At 40.6% G+C, this 17,186-nt stretch overlaps 1 protein-coding gene across 4 annotated transcripts in view; it reads left to right on the plus strand.

Moving 5' to 3' along the window:
- LOC109428467 (uncharacterized) overlaps positions 1-17,186 on the plus strand; it is a 569,383-nt gene that overhangs the window by 2,066 nt on the left and 550,131 nt on the right. For all 4 annotated transcript variants that reach the window (XM_062844305.1, XM_062844310.1, XM_062844307.1 and 1 more), the window contains exon 2: positions 10,965-12,180. The gene's annotated coding sequence lies outside the window, so the exon portion shown is untranslated. The remainder of the gene's footprint in view (positions 1-10,964; positions 12,181-17,186) is intronic.

Genomic DNA, 17,186 nt, shown 5'->3' on the forward strand with positions numbered 1-17,186 from the left:
AGATCTCTTGGGCCCTTTTCAAATGTTGCTCCAGAATTAAGACTTTACTTCAAAATTATCGAAAATGTTAATTATTTCACTAAAACCCCTTAAATGCACAGGTATGTAAGGCGACATACACTTCACAGTCAAATAAAATATTCACCTCAAAATGGTTGAATTAATAATCATAACCGTAAGAAATTTAAAAGCCTTTTTGTAATGAAAAATGTTCAATAAAGAAGCATTAGACAGTCAATTTCTTAACATTCATCTAGAACGTTTAAAATAGGTGGTGTTCAAAATACATTACAAGTTTTCTACTGTAAATATATGTTGGTCATCTGACGAACTACATGGGGATGCAGTGCGTTTGCTTACTTGGAGGCGTATTCTGTGGGTCTGGCGATATTTTCTCGATTTTAACAAAAAAATGCAATAGTTATCAAAATAGATGCCTGTTAAGCGGAGAAATTTGATTATATGTAAGAAAATATTTGTTAATTTATGGTACTTCCATCATTTAACAGTATTCATGACTTAACATTGAGATAATTGCCCTGTCCAAATTATATATACATGAGGGTGTCCAAAACATATTCGGTGTCCAAAATGCAATTCTTACAGGCGATCGGAAATTGCGATTTTCTCAGCTTAAAACACTTTCGTTAAGGTTTTTGTCACCAGGAACGCAAAGTACAATCATATTATAAGCGTATTAGTAACTTTGCAAAATAATTAATTGCTTTCTAAGGAAGCCAGAGGACGATTTTTCTAACGTTGTCCTCAGCCCTTCCAAAATACATGAATTACCCTAAGTCAAGAGAACCTCTTTTGATATTCCACTGGTAATTCCTCTAGAACAATGGATCTCAAGCCTATTTCTTCAACTGTTTGTACCGCAACATCTATATCGATTTTTTAAACATTGAACCCGCTATTTTTGATTATAACGGGAGTAGAACAATTTTTATAATATCTTTGCCATAGTATCTACTATAACATAGAAAGCCAGACATCGACTTGAGTGTGGCTCGCGAGACGCTTTTTGATGACCACGGATCTAGAAATTGCGCCAAAAGTTTTTCCAAGAGTACTTTTAGAATTTACTTTGAAAAATCCTTTGGTAATTCCAAGTAAAATTCCTTTCAGAACTTATTCGACAATTCCTTCTTGATTTGTGTTCATATTTATCAATAATTTCTCGCGTTTAATATCGTACGGACGTATCTGCAAGGATCGATTTTTTTTTTCAGATTATTACGGAAAATACGTCCAATGTTCGGATGATCTCTCGGTGCGTTTCGGTGAAGAATGACTAGAGCGAGCATCTAGAATAACAAAAACAACCGAAAATGATTTGACGGCCAGGTTATCAATCATCGATGAAGAGAAATCGTTCATTACAGATACGCCTGTATGATACAAAGCGCGAAATTTGGAAATTTTTTCTGTGATTGCTTCAGAAATTTTATCGGCAATTCCTCTGGAACATTTATCTGTAAATTATTTGAAAAATGTTTCGGCAATTTCATTAGAAATTCTTTTGGACATCTCTGAATTCTTCCCTGCCCTTCGATTCAGAAAGGGGTATGGGCGCGTTCTGCCAACTTGGTCGAGGCAGATTTCTTGTGTGAACAAGTTCCATACGGACATTCAAAAGTGCCTGAACGGAATATGTCGCTTGTTAGGATCACTTGAAGATCGGATGGAAGATCATTCTCTTTTTTAGAATATTCGCGTTCGTTCATTTGTTGTTTTTCTTTCGCGTTCGTGTATTTCAAGTTTATCTACCACTGAGTTTGATGATCGCTGTTAAGACAGCAGGAATGATCTTCTCATCTGCATCCGTTGAACCATTCTGAATGGCCGTAGTGAAAGTATCACCAAACCACTAATAATATTTTTTCTATCTTTTCATGTACATCAAATCCCACGTCCGAGTATTGAGTCGGACACCAGGACATCGAATTAATCAAAGCTAAGTACATTTGATTTCCTTTTTCATCATATATGGAAGGGTTATGAAAGCTATATAGATGTTTTTAGACTTGGGATTATTTATTTTTCTAAACTATTCGGTTGATATAGACAAACACTATTAGTTTCATTTGAAAAATATGCAATAATTGATACCGTTAGTTTTTCACACACACAAAAACACACACACACACACACACACACAGTTCTTGAAACTTGGTAACATTTCCATTCTTAGTATTTGTAGGAGATCGTTTTGTGGGTGGCTCCTAGTATGTTTGAGTGCCTACAGTGATACTTGGTTGCAAATTTCATAATGTTTACATTTATCTGAATTGTCGGGGTCAACTGAGATTGGGAAGGAGGGTGTAGCATACAATGGTGCTGGGTTGCAAAGCTGACGTGTGATCGATACTTGGACGCATTTTACCAACGCAGCTTGACATGACGAAAACTGATTAATTTTACTAGCTGGACAACGTAATTTATGATTACAAAGTAGAAGACATCTTTACAAAGCCAACGTGTGATCAATACTCAATACTTAAATTGCATTATTGGCGTTAATGCCTTGTATATGACATTTTGGACAAATATTTATTATTTGTCACCAGCTAAACAACGTTTCCTTGTATAATAACTAGGTAGACATTTCTAGGGCACGTGGAAGAGAATGACATGGTGATGTAGAACCGATAGGACAGCTGAATGATTTGACTGTATATTAGAATAGATAGCCCATGACATATTAAAAATCATTGTCTATAGTCTATCATTGGGGATAGCGCCAGTGCTGTAGGTGGCTACCAACATAGGTGTTATCGCAGCAAGGGTTGTTGTCTTCATTTGGTATTTGACCGTCATAGATTCGATTAAACATTTAACAAAATGTTTCTTGGTGGTAACATTAGTATAGTTGTCGACATAGACAGCATGTTGTACTTTATGTTATTTCCAAGAATTAATTTGCTTTTGGATATGACCGTTCATGGTGCTTCAGATTCCGTAGGTAAACATTTTTTTTTTTTCAAAATTACTTCAAAGACTTGACATGACTGAGGGCTGACATGATAGGAGAGAAAATGCAAAAATTTGATTAAAACTACATAGACACAATGTAAAAAACTAGTGTTAAATTGGGCAACATAGCCTATTCCGTCTAAGCATTGGTCTTTGTAGAGATGAAATGTGAATAACGGGTTCAGCCTTGACAAATAAGCTGTCACGCAGCTCCAACTGAAAACCCATAAAAAAAAAAAAAAAAAGAAAAAAAAAATCCTTTGGACATCTTTGAATTCTTGAAACATCAGAATCAATGGAAATGGAACAATGGAATTCCTAATTGAACTTCCAGTGGAACTCCGGAATAAATTTCCAGTGGAATATCTAGAGGTATGTGCAGTGAAATTTCTAGAGCAACTCCCAGTGGAACATCTAGAGGAATTCCTAGTGAAAATCCTAAAGAAATGTCCATTAGAACTCCGCTGGGAAAGTCGGGCATAAGGTCAACCATCCCGACAACTCCTACCTCTACATGCACGCGGTTCCCGGTGGGGTGTTTGTATCAAAACATGCAAACGGAGCGGATGCTGGGTCATTAGGCCGAAGGTCATTAGGCCGAAGGCCATTAGGCCGAAGGTCATTAGGCCGAATGGTCATTAGGCCGAATGGTCATTAGGCCGAATGGTCATCAGGACGAATTGAAAGTTAGCCGTTGTTTTTACCTTTTCCAACAATTTTTGACAAAAACTAGTTTAACAATGGAACTAGAAAGAATAGCCTATGTTTTAAAGAAGGAAAAATTTATGAATTGAATATCAGCAGTTTCAGCGCCAAAAACTATTTCAGCAATGATACTAGAAAGAACAGCCTATATTTAAAAGAAGGAAAAATTCATGGGTAAAATATCAGTAGATTCAGCATCAATAAAGTATCTTCGTGCCTGTCACACGATACACACATGCAAAATGGTCACTTGCAGAGGAAGCTCTCAGTTAATAAGCTGAGAAGCAGGCTTTGTCTCAGTGGGGACGTAACGGCAAGAAGAAGACCCAATGACCATTCGGCCTGATGACCATTCGGCCTAATGACCATTCGGCCTAATGACCTTCGGCCGAATGGCCTTCGACCTAATGACCTTCGGCCGAATGGCCTGACACCAACGGAGCGGTAGAATAGAAATGAAACGATACAGAAGCCATAGCGCAACAAACACAGCCCACAGAGCAGATCATATACCAACTACCAATACCAACAACACCAACAATAGATATACCCCAAAAAAGAAACACCATGTAAAGCATGACACAATATACCAATGGGACAAATGTGGACTCCAAGGAAAGATACCGGAACTCCACCTGATAATCAACGAATACAATCCTAAAGTAATAGCACCATAAGAAACAAAGTTTAATAATAAAAATATGTAGATAGTACATAATGACAGGCAAAAATCCTTCCAAAAATGGAATAGATCTGGCAGTAGATAAATCCATACGCCATAAACAAATCCACAAAGAGTCTGGCATGCAGATAGTAGCATACAGCACACTGGGAAAGTAGGCAACAACATATGCATCGGTCTGCATTCTCCCAAGGAACTTCAAATAAAGCTATCCAAAGTAGTAAAACAACTACCGAAATCATTCATACTATAATGGGCGACATCAACGCACACAGTACAAAATTGGGAAGCTGCAAAACTGATAAATGGAGAACAGCAGTCCAAGATGTAATCAACGAGATGGACCGCTTCCTCATGAACAATGGAAAAAGCACCAAAAACAAACAAAAGGACTGCAGGGGTAGTGATCACCCCCAATAATAATCTCAGAAGAGAAACAACCAGAACAAAATGAAATAATTAAAAGACATTCCAAAGTATACTGATCGTGAACATCACTCAAAATGGAGAATACACAATCAAATAACTAACAGAAGAAACCCAAGACCACATTACCAAAAGACAAGAGTAAGAATAGGCCACACTTGGCTACCACATGGATACCTTCTGCACAAGGAAGATCAACCAAGATGCCAATACTGTAATCACAGAACAGACCATATAATAAGGAACTGCCGAGGATGTGATGCAACAAGAACAAAACACAATATAACAGGACTAGACATACACAACAACACAAAGACGAGCGAAAGAAACCTCCTTGAGTTACTCAAGGGAATGGGACTACTAAACAAAATATAAACCAAACAATAAAAGATCAAACGCAAATACACAACCAAAGGCAGGGGCTTTGTCTAGAGGACAAACCGCGACTGCACCCAAGTCCAATATGGCTAATGCGACTTTTTTCCCTATAGGACGACAAAAGAAGACTAAACAAATAACAACATATGTGCCACAAAACGATACCCCGTAAACTTCAAGTCCCACTGCTCGAAAACCTTGCAAGGGTTTTGGAGGCAAAACAGTTAAATGAACAAGGAAAACTCAGTCATATTCGGCCTACAGATCAAATAAAGCATTCCAAGAATTGTGAACAACATACGGCAGTGGTCAATGACGACCACCGACCGGGGTGATAACTGAACTGAGACTCCTCGTTAATCTCTTACCAACTCTAACTCCAATAGAACTCAATTAGAAACCAGGATGACATGAAGTTCAGGGGTAAGTGCTACACTGCTACATATGCGAAAAGAACGGTAATCTTCTAATGGATTGTTGGTAGCAAGATAAAAATGCGAATGTGTTAAAAGATTCCAGTTCCAAAGCGATCGTTTTCATGGCTAACACAGTGGTGTTGCCAAGGAAAAGCGAGAATCCGGGGAACTCGAAGAGATATTTGACGGCATTAACAAGCTTGACGAAGCCTGTTGTAATCCACGTTGCCAAGGAAGGTCAATCAACCATTGCTCGCCTATCAAGGTGGAGTCGTCGGCGGGATGAGAGACCTAGAAGTGGCCCTGCAAGCACAAGATGTGAAGGTTGTTGAAGGTCTAACGGGAAAACCTCATACGGGTAAGCCTACCTCCAGATTGGCTTGTACGAGCTGGAGATCATGATACTTACCGAGATTATCGAGATACTACCGGTGTTGGAAGATTGGAGCTCCGACCCGAGAAGGTTTGTGGAGCTACGTATCTGCTGAAGCTACAGTTGAGGGAAAGATGATTGAGTGGAATCGTCGAACGACGAGTTGGCGCTCCAAACTATCGGATTCTTGATCGAAGACGCTCAGTTAAGGATCATCAAGGATGCCGGTACAGCAAGAGAAGCTTGGACACTACTGAAGGACTATTATGTGAAAGATTCTTCGGTTGGGAAGGTTGCGCTAATTAAAAAGCGGTCCAAATTGAAGCTTGCAGAACGTGGTGACATGCGGCAACGTCTGAGTGAGTTTGAAGAGCTACTCGAGAGAATTGAAAATGTTGGATGTAAGATGGACAAAGACATGAAACCGGTTTTCGTCTTAGCAAGTTTGCCTGAATCATGCGAAAACATCGTGGTGTGGCATCGATTCAAGGCCGGATGGACGTTTGTGAAGACAAAACTTCTGGAAGAGATCGACCGACGGCCCGAAAGATGTAATGGATTCAGTCGAAAATCTAACTGCAAAAAAAAAACTCAAAACTAACCAGAGAACCGGATGCCAAGCGTTTGTGTTATACATCAGGAAGTGCAGAACATGTAATGCGTGATTGCGAGTTGATGAAGAAAGTTCCAGACGGGTCCAAAGATTCTGCAGTAGGAGCAGGAGATTCACGATGGCTGGTTTCTAGATTCAGAAGCTTCGAGCCACATAACAAACCGAGCAGATTTGCTCAACAACATCGAGAAAATAGAAAAACGAGACGTTCTACTGGCAAATGGTGAAATGATTCTGTACGATACCAAAGGAAAAACTACTTTATCTGCTGATGATGGAAACGGATGTTCAGTTTCAGTGTCATTAACGGATGTAATGGTTGTTCCAGAACGGCTGTAATGGTTGTCTGCAAATCTAGTTTCAGTGCCGGCAATCACTAAACGAGGTTTAAAAGTTGTCTTCAAAGCGAATGAATGTAACATAATGAAAATGTTATAGTTGAAAAAAAGTAGGCGAACTTTACCGATTGAATATGTAGTTTATCAGTGTACTTAGAATAACATAGAAGAAGACTTCCGTTCTTCAGGAGGAGTGTTGGGAGATTGGCAAGAACTTCAGTAGAATTTCAATCACAGTAGGCCTAGAATATAACACTGTCCGACAAAAAAAAACTTTTGCCGTGATCAGAGATCCCATTAGTAGGGCATAAAAGCGCATGGAAAATGTAGAAAAATGCCATTTTTAAATTTGTTGGAGCACCCCTAGAAACTTTTTTAGATGAGTTTGAATTTTATTCATTTTTGAAGGTTCGACAAGAGCTTTAGAAATCATCATAAACACATTTGAAATACAATATCTTTGAAATGCAGTTTTGTGCACCGCTGAAATTTTCACAGATCTGAGAAGCAACTTTGATAAATAACTAGTCAAAATTTCTACCTATTACGACATTCCGTTTCATTGATACATATCCGCGAAGGCCTAACTCTGACTTATATGGTGGAAATCTTTTAGGTTTTTTTTATTAATCTAATCCCATAAAGCACGCCCAATGGGACACGCTTGTATGGAAAAAATAAATCCTCGCTCCAGTCGACTTTTTAGATGCCATTTAGGTCCCATATGAACTGTACAAAATTGCAGTGCAATCGGTGAAACTATAATTTAGCGCAAGCGGTTCAAAGTTTCTATAGGATTTACTATGGGAAAAGTTACACTTTCAAACAAAAAAATCCCAGAGGTCGCCCCTTGTCTCCTTAATTCAAATCGATCAACGCTTCTTGTACAAAAATCATTTATGAAACTTTCCTTCGAAGACCGCAAAACGATTGGTTGCTTGTTTAAAAAGTTATTGATTTATTACCGATTAGTGATCAAACGACCGGCTTTTCGTTTCGTTTTATCAGCAGCACTGCCGTTGTTGCTTGTGGTGGCGGGAGGCATCACCACCCCCAGAAACAGCAGCAGCCAAGGTACCAGCTACAGCGAAAAATTAAATACGATGTGGAAAATATATTCAAATTCCAACGACCTCTGCATTGCAACTAATTTGGACTATATATATTTGGACTAAATAAACTATATTAACTCGCCTTAGTGCTTCTGGATAGATAATATTTAACACTATATTAACAAATAGGATCTAGGATCATTTAGGCAGGAGCACCTATTTTAGGCACTTGCTGCTATAACTCAGTCAATTCCAAAACGATTGACTTGAATTGTTGCACATCTAGATAATATGCGTATCTGATCGTGTCTCAAAAACAAGTCAATCGGTTCTAAATTGACTGAGTCATAGACACAAGTGCCCAAAATAGGTGATCCTGCCCAAATGGTTCCAGACCCTATGCTGCTGGAACTTATAAAGCTATTTTACAATCGTGGAGGACATTATTGAGCTTGAAATTAAGATTATACTACATGACAAATTCAATTAATTTCTTGTACCGTAATCCGGGGTAACATTGATCAGAATTTTCTATCTTTCTTAAATAATTCTCTTGTTAAAGCAAACGTTTCATGTTTTATATTTTTTAAACAAGTACTGGCCCTCTGAGTATGTGTTAAGCTACTCGAAAAAGTATTGCAAAACTTTAAAACATGTTTAAATAGGTTTTTTAATCTAATTTTTGATTGTGTTGATTTGGGGTAACAATGATCATGTCAGTGATCAATGTTCATTTGTGTTGAAAATACCATTACTAACTAAATTCGGGGTCGCTGATCTCGAATATGTTGTCCAAATTCTTACAAATTATGTACTTTTTAAGTTATTTTAGGATTAAAATCCTCTAAACCACGAATAACGCCTAAAGGTAGGCAATGGCTTAAGGAATTGATAGCCGACTTTTAATAAATCGTATATTTAACTGAAAAATAGCATTTTCATAGAAGTTTCGGTTCTTAAATCCATTTCTAGGATATCATCTAGTATTTACGCCAAGCATGAATGTTTGACAATGTATCTCATTGCGTTACGAAACACAGTTATGGAAAAATCGATTTAATTCAATGTTTATGAAAATCAATTTTCAAAAATTGCATGTCATTTAATAGCTGAATGATATCAGATTACGATATACCATTCCATAGCAGAAACTGATTCAATGTAAAATGCTTGTTTGAGCATTTCATGAGGTGGGTCAAGCCGATCAATGTTACCCCGCTGATCAATGATACCCCGGATTACGGTACCGACTTTTCGAACCCTCTAAGCAGAATACCCTCTTCGAATGAGTGTAATCAGTTTTGTAGTTGAAATACGTGTATCTGTCAAAGGATAAGCAACATAGGGCGGAATTAAAAGGTACAAAACTGATTACACTCATTCAATTAGTTTCATAAAAGTGTCTTCAATGGTAATACCCCAACATACACATTCTGTATTGTGAAACTAACTAAAATGTGATGAAAGCAACAGTGCTTGTACGATTACTAATAGTAAATGGAGAGTGTTCTCATTTTTGGTTTGCATTTTTTTATGGTTTTATTGTTTTGAACAGTCGTGAACTCAAACCATGTTTTCTGCGCAATGCCAGCTTCAATTCATTGTATTGAAATAAGTTTGTTTTATTCAATAAAGTTATCAATTTTACCACCTTGGTATGGCTAGGAGGTTCTTCGAAACATCAAGTGAATATAGACAACCCACGAAAACACTGGAAACGTTTTTTTTTGTACTGATCGCAAAATATAAATGTATTAGATTTTATTTTTATTTTTACACAGGCTTACCACGTTAGTAATTTGAAAGATCGACCGGATTTTCTTCTCGAAAATTTGAATTCAATTATTTAGATCATAAGTGTAGCATTTCGAAGTCAAATCAAAGTAAAATAGTTATGTTGTCATGATTAGATAAGGATAGGGGCTTGCTTTTTGTGATTGAATTAAGAGAAAACTTCAAGGATTTGTATTATATAAGTCATAATTTATTCTTCCCGGATATATATCAATGAAATGGAATGTCGTAATAGGCTGAAATTTTGACTAGTTATTTATCAAAGTTACTTCTCAGATCTGTGAAAATTTTAGCGGTGCACAAAATTGCATTTCAAAGATATTTTATTTCAACAGTGTTTATGATGATTTCTAAAGCTCGTGTCAAACCTTCAAAAATGAATAAAATTCAAACTCATCTCAAAAAGTTTCTAGGGGTGCTCCAACAAATTTGAAAATGGCATTTTTCTACATTTTCCATGCGCTTTTATGCCCTACTAATGGGGTCTCTGATCACGGCAAAAGTTTTTTTTTGTCGGACAGTGTAATTATTTTAGTGTTTACCATCGATCTATCACAGCGATTTGTACAAATAAAAAAATCACTTCGTAACTTACTCAATAAAACCTGTTTTTTCCACTGGAGAATCCAACATTTTCTTCCAGGAGTTTCTACAGAAGCTTCTTCATGCGATTCTCTAGAAAGTTCTAAAGTTCTTCTAGGAGATCTTCGAGGTATTCGTATAGGCGTTTCTCCATGAGCTTTTCTCAACCCTTCAAGAACTTCTTAGAGCATTCTAGGAGTTTCTGATGGAGCTCCTTCGTGAATATTCCAAATCCCCTCAGGCAAATCGAAAGATTTCTTATATCTTCTTGGGAGAATGATAAAAAAATACTTGTTTTGAGTTTTTTTTTTCTAGGATTGTCGCAATAGTTTTGTAAAGAACTCCTCAATATTCCCAAAAATGCTCGCAGGTAATTTACTTCTAATCTTTTTTGGAGTTTTACGCTAGAACTAGGTTGAAAAAAAAAATATTTTGACCACTTTGAACTCACTTCTTTTCCCACTGTGTGATGTCGATCTGCGGGAAATTGTTTTCCTCAGCTTCGGACTGTGCCATTTGTCCCGACCAAAAATCGTTGACATACCTGATGTCTCGCTCGAAGCAACCAGTGACCCGAGTAAAAAACTTAGCCAAATTCTAACCATTTCCTTATATTTCCGTTTCAGCTCGATTGGAGAAAAGTTGTGAAGTTGAAGAATGATTCAAAACATAAGAAAACCGAAGTGAAGTGATCGCGGAGTCAAAGAACCAGTGTGTTATGCTACTTGAGATCAGAGACAACGGGGCGCAAGAAGTGTACAAGTGTGAGTGTTTGTGTCTGCGGCGGCAAGCAAGAAGCAAGAATCCAAGAGTAAAAGGCCACTGCTTCATCATCAGCAGTAGCAGTCAGCACCAGCAGTAAGGAAATTTTCATTTTTCCCCAAAAATCGCGACTCGTTTTCCACACTATAGTTTGCTGCTGGTTGGCTCGCGCGCGAGTAGTAGGCTATTTTTGGTTCCAAGGAAAATAATTTGTGTTCCGTGTGCGAATTTTGCGGCTGTTTTCCACCGCCACACCATATTAATACCTACAACCGTGTGTGATGATCATCAGTTCAAGGTGAAAGAAGGAAGGAAGGAAGGAAGCAGCAGCGCTGTTGCTTACTGCTGCTGCTGTGCAAACTCTTCGGCCGCCGTAGGTATAGAGGAGGCTGTGTCTTGTGTTCGGTGGAGAAGAATACGCTAGATTTTTTTTATTGTGTTGTTTCATTACATCCAAGCAACCCCATCCCCGTTGTGATCATAACAAAAACAAAGAAGAAAACGACGACGACGACGACTACGATCCAGGTTGGTTCCAGAGCAGACACAGTACACTACTACCAGCGAAGGAAATCATCCAAGTAGTCGTCGTGGAGGAAAGGTGTGCTCAACGCTTGCTTTGGGCTGGATCGCAGTGGCGAAGTGGCGAGAGCTAAGAAAGCCTCCGAAGAAATAAAAAGCGAAACGCGTTCGTTCAAGAGTTCGGGTCTTCCCCAAGAAGAGGCCCCATCACTACAACTGGTGCATAGAATAGTTTTGTTGGAAGCGACATACACCGAGGGGAACCAGGGGAATAGTGTAGTGAGGGAAGGCCGGTTGGAAGAAAGAAGAGCCCACAGTCAGGAAATAACAATTTAATTGTTCTGGGAGATCGGGTTGATGGGTCTCCTCGAGCACTGCCGGAGCTACAGCTGTGATCTGTTATAGTAGGGGAAAAAGCGAGGTGGAAAACGAACCACCGGAGGAGAGCCTCGTCGATTGGAATTTGGCTGACTGTGGACTGACTGTCCGGCTCGAATCGATTTTGGCTGTAGTGCGGTGCAGATTGACGCGGTACCGAGGGAACGAGAACTATTCAAGGTAAGTACGATAAAAATGAGGATCTGATTCGTAAAAAAAGTTTCGCATTTAAACGCCTGGGAATCAATGTTCATATCAAACCCAACGGAGCTGTTACTAAAGTCGAATTCGTTTGTACCTGGAAACCGCCTTCTGGAGGTTGTGGAAACTTCCTCGTGGAAGTTTTGCAAATTTACACTTGGAAACTGCGGAAACATACGTGTGGAAGTTGTAGAAACTTCCTCCTGGAAATTGTGAAAAATCCTTCTAAAAATTGTGGAGACGTGCTTCTGGAAGCTAAGGAAACTCCTGGAAATTGTGGAGACTTGCTCCTAGAAATGTAGAAACTTCCTTCTGGAAGTCGTGGAAACTTCAGCCTAAAAGTTGTAGAAACTTCCTTCTTGAGGTTGTGGAAACTTCCTTCTGGAAATTGTGGAAACTTCCTCCTGGAAGTTGTGGAAACCTCTCTTCGCAGTTGTGGAAACTTCTTTCTGGAAGTTTTGGAAACTTACTACTGGAAGTAGTGGACGTTTTGTCCTGAAAGTTGTGGAAATTTCCTTCTGGAGGTTGTGGAAACTTCCTCCTGGAAGTTGTGAAAACTTTCCTCGTGGAAGTTGTGGAAACTTTCCGCTGGAAGTTGTGGAAACATCCTCCTGGAAGTTGTGGAAACTCCCTCATGGAAGTTGTGGGAATTTTCTCTTGAAACTTCATCCTGGGATTTGTGGAAACTTCCTTCTGGAAGTTAAGGAAACTACGTCCTGGAAGTTGTGCAAATTTTCTTCTGGAAGTTGTGGAAATTTCCTTCTGGGAGTTGTGAAATTTCTTCATCAAAGTTGTGGAAACTACCCCTGGAAGTTGTGGAGACTTGCTCCTGGAAGTTGTGGACGTTTCGTCCTGGAAGCTGTGGAAACTTCCCCTAGAAGTTGTACAAACTTCCTCCTGGAAGTTGTGGAAACTTCCTTCTGGAAGTTGTGGAAACTTCCTCCTGGAAGTTGTGGAAACTTCCTCCTGGAAGTTGTGGAAGTTGGGCAAACTTCCTCCTGGAAGTTGTGGAAACTTCCTCCTGGAAGCTGTGGAAACTTCCTCCTGGATGTTGTGGAAAATTTCTCCTGGAAGCTGTGGAAACTTCTTCCTAGAAGTTGTGGAAACTTCTTTCTGGAAGTTGGGGAAACTTCCCGCTGAAAGAAGGGGAAACTTCCCGCTGAAAGTAGGGGAAACTTCCCGCTGAAAAATGGGGAAACTTCCTCCTGGAAGTTGTGGAAACTTCCTCCTTGAAGTTGTGAAAACTTCCTCCTGGAAGTTGTGGAAACTTCCTCCTGAAAGTTGTGGAAACTTTCTCCTGGAAGTTGGGAAAACTTCCTCCTGGAAGTTGTGCAAATTATCTCCTGGAAGTTGTGGAAACTTCCTCCTGGAAGTTAGGGAAGCTTCCTCCTGGAAGTAGGGGAAGCTTCCTCCTGGAAGTTGTGGAAACTTCATTGTGGAAGTTGTGAAAACTTCCTCCAGGAAGTTGTGGAAAAGTCCTCCTGGATGTTGTGGAAATTTCCTTCTGGAGGTTGTGGAAACTTCCTCCTGGAAGTTGTGAAAACTTTCCTCGTGGAAGTTGTGGAAACTTTCCGCTGGAAGTTGTGGAAACATCTTCCTGGAAGTTGTGGAAACTCCCTCCTGGAAGTTGTGGGAATTTTCTCTTGAAGCTTCATCCTGGGAGTTGTGGAAACTTCCTTCTGGAAGTTAAGGAAACTACGTCCTGGAAGTTGTGCAAATTTTCTTCTGGAAGTTGTGGAAATTTCCTTCTGGGAGTTGTGAAATTTCTTCATCAAAGTTGTGGAAACTACCCCTGGAAGTTGTGGAGACTTGCTCCTGGAAGTTGTGGACGTTTCGTCCTGGAAGCTGTGGAAACTTCCCCTAGAAGTTGTACAAACTTCCTCCTGGAAGTTGTGGAAACTTCCTTCTGGAAGTTGTGGAAACTTCCTCCTGGAAGTTGTGGAAACTTCCTCCTGGAAGTTGTGGAAACTTCCTCCTGGAAGTTGTGGAAAATACCTCCTGGAAGTTGTGGAAACTTCCTCCTGGAAGTTGTGGAAACTTCTTCCTGGAAGTTGTGGAAGTTGGGCAAACTTCCTCCTGGAAGTTGTGGAAACTTCCTCCTGGAAGTTGTGGAAACTTCCTCCTGGAAGCTGTGGAAACTTCCTCCTGGAAGTTGTGGAAAATTCCTCCTGGAAGCTGTGGAAACTTCTTCTTAGAAGTTGTGGAAACTTCCTTCTGGAAGTTGGGGAAACTTCCCGCTGTAAGAAGGGGAAACTTCCCGCTGAAAGAAGGGGAAACTTCCCGCTGAAAGTAGGGGAAACTTCCTCCTGGAAGTTGTGGAAACTTCCTCCTGGAAGTTGTGAAAACTTCCTCCTGGAAGTTGTGGAAACTTCCTCCTGAAAGTTGTGGAAACTTCTTCTTAGAAGTTGTGGAAACTTCTTTCTGGAAGTTGGGGAAACTTCCCGCTGAAAGAAGGGGAAACTTCCCGCTGAAAGAAGGGGAAACTTCCCGCTGAAAGTAGGGGAAACTTCCTCCTGGAAGTTGTGGAAACTTCCTCCTGGAAGTTGTGAAAACTTCCTCCTGGAAGTTGTGGAAGTTGGGCAAACTTCCTCCTGGAAGTTGTGGAAACTTCCTCCTGGAAGCTGTGGAAACTTCCTCCTGGATGTTGTGGAAAATTTCTCCTGGAAGCTGTGGAAACTTCTTCCTAGAAGTTGTGGAAACTTCTTTCTGGAAGTTGGGGAAACTTCCCGCTGAAAGAAGGGGAAACTTCCCGCTGAAAGTAGGGGAAACTTCCCGCTGAAAAATGGGGAAACTTCCTCCTGGAAGTTGTGGAAACTTCCTCCTTGAAGTTGTGAAAACTTCCTCCTGGAAGTTGTGGAAACTTCCTCCTGAAAGTTGTGGAAACTTTCTCCTGGAAGTTGGGAAAACTTCCTCCTGGAAGTTGTGCAAATTATCTCCTGGAAGTTGTGGAAACTTCCTCCTGGAAGTTAGGGAAGCTTCCTCCTGGAAGTAGGGGAAGCTTCCTCCTGGAAGTTGTGGAAACTTCATCGTGGAAGTTGTGAAAACTTCCTCCAGGAAGTTGTGGAAAAGTCCTCCTGGATGTTGTGGAAATTTCCTCCTGGAAGTTGTGGAAACTTCCTCCTGGAAGTTGTGGAAACTTCCTCCTGGAAGTTGTGGAAACTTCCTCCTGGAAGTTGTGGAAACTTCCCGCTGGAAGTTGTGGAAACTTCCCCCTGGAAGTTGTGGAAACTTCCCGCTGGAAGTTGTGGAAACTTCCCGCTGGAAGTTGTGGAAACTTTCCGCTGGAAGTTGTGGAAACTTTCCGCTGGAAGTTGTGGAAACTTCCCGCTGGAAGTTGTGGAAACTTCCCGCTGGAAGTTGTAGAAACTTCCCGCTGGAAGTTGTGGAAACTTCCCGCTGGAAGTTGTGGAAACTTCCTCCTGGAAGTTGTGGAAACTTCCTCCTGGAAGTTGTGGAAACTTCCCGCTGGAAGTTGTGGAAACTTCCCGCTGGAAGTTGTGGAAACTTCCCGCTGGAAGTGTTGGAAACTTCCCGCTGGAAGTTGTGGAAACTTCCCGCTGGAAGTTGTGGAAACTTCCCGCTGGAAGTTGTGGAAACTTCCCGCTGGAAGTTGTGGAAACTTCCCGCTGGAAGTTGTGGAAACTTCCTCCTGGAAGTTGTGGAAACTTCCTTCTGGAAGTTGTGGAAACTTCCTTCTGGAAGTTGCGGAAACTTCCTCGTTGAAGTTGTGGAAACTTTCTCCTGGAAGTTGTGGAAATTCCTCCTGGAAGTTGTAGAAACTTCTTCCTGGAAGTTGTGGAAACTTCTTCCTAGAAGTTGTGGAAACTTCCTTCTGGAAGTTGGGGAAACTTACTTCTGGAAGATGTGGAATCATTCTTCGGAAAGTTGCGGAGACTTTCTCGTGGAAGTTGTGGAAACTTCCTCCTGAAAGTTGTAGAAACGTTCACCTAGAAGTTGCGGAAACTTCTTCCTGGAAGTTGTGGAAACTTACTTCTGGAAGTGGTGGATGTTTCGTCCTGGAAGTTGTGGAATCATTCTCCTGCAAGTTGCGGAGACTCTCCTAGAAGTTGTGGAAACTCCTTCCTGTAAGTTGTGGAAACTTCTTCATTGACATTGCGAAAACTTCCTCCTGGAAGTTGTAAAAACTTCCTTCTGGAAGTTGTGAAAACTTCCTTCTGGAAGTTGTCTTCCTTCTGGAAGTTGTGGAAACTTCCTCCTTGAAGTTGAGGAAACTTCAGCCTACAAGTTGTGGAATCTTTCTCTTAGATGTTGCGGAGACTTCCTCCTGGAAGTTGTGGAAACATCCTCGTGGAAGTTGTTAAAACTTTCCTCCTGGTATTTGTGGAAGCTGCGGAGACTTCTTTCTGGAAGTTATAGAAACTTCCTCCTAGAAGTTGTGGAAATTTCTTCCTGGAAGTTGTGAAAACTTCCTCCTGGAAGTTGCGGAGATTTTCTCCTGGCAGTTGTGGAAACTCCTTCCTGGATGTTGTGGAGACTTCCTCGTGTAAGTTGTAGAAACTTCCTCCTGGAAGTTGTGGAATCATTCTCCTGAAATTTGCGGAGACTCCTGGAAGTTGTGGAAACTCATTCTGGAAGACTGTTTATGTTGACTTTTAGCACGCTACCAGCAAAAATCCAATTAGCTTATCTCCTTCTAATTCAATGCAAGCCCCTTAGTCCTCTAACACAAAGCGCCAATTAGCTTCCAATCGCGAAACGTCACATCGCGGCGACATCGATTTAGCACCTGCCATCAATGATTGGTGGACATTATCACCTATGCGTCCAGTGACAAAAGCGAAACTCTCGGCCTCATCCATCTTATGTCAACCGACCGAACTACCACCTCTTCCGTCCGCCATCCACGAGCAGCGTCTCGTGTCTTTCGGTCAAATCATCGCTCAACAGAGACTAAGTGGCAATTAGCACTGAACTACTCCAAGCCGAACACCTCGCCGTTCCCATCAGCAGCAAAGTTCAAACGA

Source organism: Aedes albopictus, chromosome 1, assembly GCF_035046485.1.
Source record: "Aedes albopictus strain Foshan chromosome 1, AalbF5, whole genome shotgun sequence".
Lineage (NCBI taxonomy): Eukaryota > Metazoa > Arthropoda > Insecta > Diptera > Culicidae > Aedes > Aedes albopictus.